Source organism: Triticum urartu, chromosome 7 (assembly GCF_003073215.2).
Source record: "Triticum urartu cultivar G1812 chromosome 7, Tu2.1, whole genome shotgun sequence".
NCBI classification, from domain to species: domain Eukaryota; kingdom Viridiplantae; phylum Streptophyta; class Magnoliopsida; order Poales; family Poaceae; genus Triticum; species Triticum urartu.
The window spans coordinates 177375319-177380814 of record NC_053028.1 but is presented as its reverse complement, the minus strand read 5'-3'; positions in this window follow the sequence as shown (position 1 = coordinate 177380814).

The following is a 5496-nucleotide window of genomic DNA, read 5'->3' as shown; positions in this document are numbered from 1 at the left end:
ACTGTGATATACAAGATTTGTATATTTCTTTACAGAGGGAGTATCTCTCTGTCAAAAAATATATTTATGTGTAACTAGTTACTCCTGTCTTTCTACTTCCTTTCGCTGATATATGGGGCAACCGGCAATAGGGTCCACATGCCATATGCACAAATTAGAGTGCACAACTTCACGGTAGACATGCCCCGGTCGTAGCGCCATAGTAATGCCCAATGAGCCATCAAATCACAATCCCCCTTTCCAGCTTTAGCAGTAAGCTGGACGGACGAAGCGGCAATATTTCACTAGGCCCGAATCCCCTTCTCCGTCGTCTGCTTGTTCAGAGAAAACCCCCTCTTGGCGATTGCATAGGGTTTTCTCATGGAGAACCAGGTACGAATTATTCATCCATCCCCGATAAACCCAAGTCCCTTGGTCGCAGGTAATCCTAGGTTAGCAGCCGCCGCCGTTGATGCATTTTTCTTCCTAATGAATCTAGTGTGTTTCATTTGCAGTGCCCAAAGTGCGAGTACCCTACAGGTTTTTGCGCCCTCGGCGAGACACCACACTTGTTACTTCTCATCCTAACACAGCATTTTGAAACGCGCACAGTATGTTCCTAGAATCCTCTTTTCTATCCAGGAGTGTGGGGGTTTTTTGAACATGTTGTGTTCTGATATTATTTTTCCTGTAGTGTATTATTTGCTCTGGTAGAACACATGTACTCAAGATGCTCGGCCTTGCCATAACTGAATACACTAGTTTAATGGTCACAGTGAAGACAAGCCATGGATATAAGTTCCGAGTTGGGTTCATGAACCAAGAAGATCGCTACTTTTTTTATGGCCGAACATGGATAAACTTTGTCAAGTGTTACTGACTGAAAGTTGGGGCATGAATGTTGATGGAAATAGCAGAACCTGGTCTCATCTTCACTGTGATCTTCCACCCCGACATCGCTCAAATTGTTCATCCATGTTAGTTTTGTATCTGGTTCTTGCTTGTTGCCTCGATTACTTATTAATCCACCTATTCTGTCTAACTAATCACAATTTAACTTTAGAAGTAGCAACGAATCTCTCACGAAGATGCTACTTCTAACTAATATCTTCTTATAATTGGTGGCACGTTGAGGTTTTTTCAGAGTTAAGCAGTTTGCTCGTTTGTTACTCTGTAATAACTCGGCTGTTACTAATGGCACTGAAGTTGACTGGATCAACATCCACAAGTTCCTACACTTTATTGATCGTCTTGAGGTCCTTGTGGGGCGTTTCAATGGTGGAAGGCCACGTGGGATATGTGTGCCACTGCTGCACTCATTGAACAGGTTCAACTGTGTCGAGAAACTTATGGTACGAGTTGTTTTCTGTTATATATGTTGTTCATAAACTATTGCTTATACACAGTTTTACAGCTATGATCTTCTTGAAACAGGAACTACCGAGCTTTATTGTTCCTATATAGATGCCTGACCATGGTCGGGTCAGACTTGCGCTTAGTCACAACATGATGTTTATGTCGACCTACTCGATTCCCCTTGGAGGTGAAAAGATACTTATTCATGGGTGGTCTCAAATAATGAAGGCCCGTCCATCTTGGAGAATAGGACAGAAGATTATGTTCATGCTTTTCCATGGCTCTAAAGCGAATATCCTGTTTATTCACCACGTTGCGAGATGAAGCCGCTTTCAGAAGGTTGTGTATGCGCGGGGTGGCGCCTGGGCGTTGTCCTGGGGCTTGGCGGCCTCACCCTTGGTTAACTGTAGGCAAAGTAGGACTGTTCGAGGCGTGCTTTGTACGGTTGAACCTGTATAAGTACTCATACTGCTTTCAGCTTTGGTTGTTAAGTGCCCCTGCTGGTTTCAGTTAAGGTTGTTAAGTACTCTTGCTGCTTTTACAGTCTGTCATGTTTCTTCAGTCCTGTCTTCCTCCAGCCGCGAAAACCAAACCAGCGCTGGCGGCGCCGCCTCCTTCCGCCTCCCACGGCTAGCTGCGCCTTAGCGCACGCATCGCCGCCCCACCGTCTCCTAAATGGTTAACGCCGACGTCCTCCGCGCGCTTTGGTGCGCTCGCCCCGGCGCCGCCCTCTCGCGTTGTCAACATGGTCAACAAACAACAGGAATCATGAGAAGTACGTGGAGAGGATGACAGTAGGGGCCCACCACGTCAGCATCTGGAAAAATAAAATGCTTCCTCCTAGTGTTTTCCTGACATCTGGGACCCACGACATTGTGAGCCTATATAGTCAATAGACAACAGAACAACACAAATCGGCTGACACCTGGGACGTAGCTACTCGAGCAGTATTTTTTTGGTTTGATATTGTTGGGATGGAGCAGGGTTTGAACTGGGCTATGGCCCGTCTAGCCCAGGCTTATATTTTATGTTCACCATGTGACCAGCACAGCTATTTTTTCTTTGTGAAAATGAGCCTAGTTTATTTTTTCTGAAGAATACCCAATCCAGGCCTACTTATTTTTCTACGCCCTGATGGGCTGCAACTCTTTCAAGACGCCTGCAAATCTTGAAAGTAATATGAAATGGGTTGTAAATATAAAAACAGATGACAAATTGGCAATTACTTTATAATTTCTGAATTTTATTACATTTTCAAATTCCTATTTCACTGGGCATTAACCTAATTTAAATATATCTTCAAAGTACTTTAAATCTAGCTGGACATTTCGATATTAAAAATAGTTTGGAACCCACAGAAAAATGCGAAATTGGCCCTGGCCAACCAAAAAAACGACTGCAATAAATTGCATAAGAAGTTGCCATGAGCTATATATAAATTATTAAAAAAAGAAGGACTGGTCTGACATGTGGGCCTGTTTAGTTGACGCGTATGCAAGATTTTTTTAGTTATTATATACGTCAACAAACGATTCTAGCAGACATAACTGTTGGATGTCAATCCAACAGCCGTCTTGTTACTTCAATCTTTGATCTTCTTGCTCCAGCCGCCAACGCAATGCCAGCGGGACCGCCTACTCCCGCCTCCAGTGGCCGGCTGTGCTGCCGTGCAGGCCTCAGCGCCCCCTACTACTCCCACCGCTGGCCAGGGCATCCCTCTACTCACCCACACCCCCTCTTATTCTGCGGTGACGGCAGCCTCACACCGCAGTCGAACCGGTGAACGCTCGTAGTCTTCTCCGCGTGGGCATCCACTGCCGCGTCTTCCCCGGCTCCGCGTCGTCCCCTTCCTATGCCTCGCCGTCGTCCACCGCCGTGGTGCTCTCGGCGCGACGTGGTCAATGTGGTCAACGACCGACTTCCATCGGAAGAGTACTGTACGTGGAGAGGCTGACGGCTGGGTCCACGGCAGTCGCAAGGAAGTGCCTCCTTATTACGCGGAAAATAATTATTCCTCCATCTGATAGCGGGGACCCATCGGACGGGCCACCAGTATTTCGCGAAAAAAACGTCCCCCCCGCTATCAGCTTGGACCCACCGGAAGTGCCTCCTTATTACACAAAAAAAAATCAATACTCCCCCGGCTAGCTGGGACCCACCTTGGTGGGAGGCTGACTTGTGGGCCTAATAAGTTGACGGGGACGAAGGGCTTTGTCAACTTAGTCAATATGAACGATTCTAGCTCCAGTGACCGTACGATGTCCATCCAACAGCCGTAGTGCTTCTTCAACCTCTAGTCTTCTTGCTCCAGCCGCCCAAAGCAACGCCGGTCGTGCCGCATGCTCCTGCCTCCCGTGGCCAGCTGTGCTGCCACGGAGGCCTCACCGCCCCCTACTATTCCCACCACTGGCCAGGCCCTGCGGCGACGGCAGCCTCACACCGCAGCCAAACCAGTGAACCCTCGTAGTCCTCTCCGCGCGGGCATCCACTGTCGCGTCTTCCCCGGCTCCGTGTCGTCCCCTTCCTAGGCCTCGCTGTCGTCCACCACCGTAGTGCTCTCGGCGCGGCGTGGTCAATGTGGTCAATGACCGACTTCCATCGGAAGAGTACTGTGCGTGGAGATGCTGACAGCTGGGCCCACGGCCGCAGCAAGGAAGTGCCTCCTTATTACGCGCAAAATAATTATTCCTCCACCTGACAGCGGGGACCCACCGGACGGACCACCATATTTCACGAAAAAAATGTTTGCCCCTGACTGCTGCTTCCCACCAGCTACATCTTCGCACACAAGGAAGTGTCTGACAGTCAGGACCCACCTGGTTGAAGCGTATGTAGCATTGTCATTCTGGTCGCGAACGTGTACGTACATATATAGTGGTCGATGTAGAGGCGCGCACGTGTCGTAGTAGAGGCGCGCACGTAGCATGTACACTTACGTACAGCAGCCAGGGTGAAAGAAAGAAAATACGGCCATGTATGTGTACATACGGGCGGGGTCTCGAACTCCTACTCGCGCATACGTACGGCCAGGGCTCGTGTACATGGCTGGGTCGGAACGGAGAAATAGCGTCGTCGTCATGTTCATGGGGAGGCAACGGAATGCGTCGTGTTCATGGGGAGGCAACAGAATGCGTCGTGTTCATCGGGAGGGCTTGGATGGAACAGGCGATGGAAACGAGGCCTGGCGTACCACAGAACGGAGGAAATGGCCTTGTGTTCGATCGGCCACGATCAAAACGGGATCCTGTTCATCGGGAGGGGTCTAGCGTACCGCAAAACGGAGGAAACGGACCTCCTATGGTCGAAATGGGGGTCCTGTTGATCGGGAGGGGTGTGGCGTACCGCAAAACGGACGAAACGGACTTGTGTTGGAGCGCTACGGTCGAAACGGGGGTCCTGTTCATTGGGAGGGGTGTGGCGTACCGCAAAACGGGACTCCACGGGATACTGTTCATCTCCACCGTCGACCCCCTCCAGCCTCCACGAGCTACTATTCATCCACCGTCGACCTCCTCCAGCCTCCACCTACGACTATTCATCCACGGGCTCCTGTTCATCCATCCTCCACCGCGCGCTACTCCACCGGATACTATTCAACCAGCCCTCTCCACGGGCTCTTGTTCAACCACCCCTCCACGGGCTACTGTTCATCCTGCCCTCCACCATCTACTGTTCATCCTGCCCTCCACGGGGTGGTCCTGTTCATCTCGCCCTCCACGGGGTCCTGTTCATCCAGCCCCAACCAGCTCGATCGATCGGGGTCCAGTTCATCTAGAGGCAACACCACGCGGTCCTGTTCATCCACCCCCACCGGGAACTGTTCATCCAACCCCCCCCCCCCCGCAACATTCACTGTTCATCCAGAGGCAGCATCGATCGGCTTCAGTTAGTAGCAGTAGTGAAGGAATCGCTCGATCAGGTTCAGTTAACCGCCATCGATCGACCGCTCGGGTTCAGTAACGCGTAGCCTGCAGTGCAATCGCTCGGGTTCAGTTAGAGCCCAACGCCTCGCTCGGGTTCAGTTAGATCAAACGCCTCACACACACGCGCGTACGTGTACGAGAGAAGCGCGCATCGCTCGGCCCCTGACCTCCCACCGTAACAGGGAACTCCCCGAAATTTTCCTCGCCATCATGGACGGCCCAAAGAATGTCATGCAGC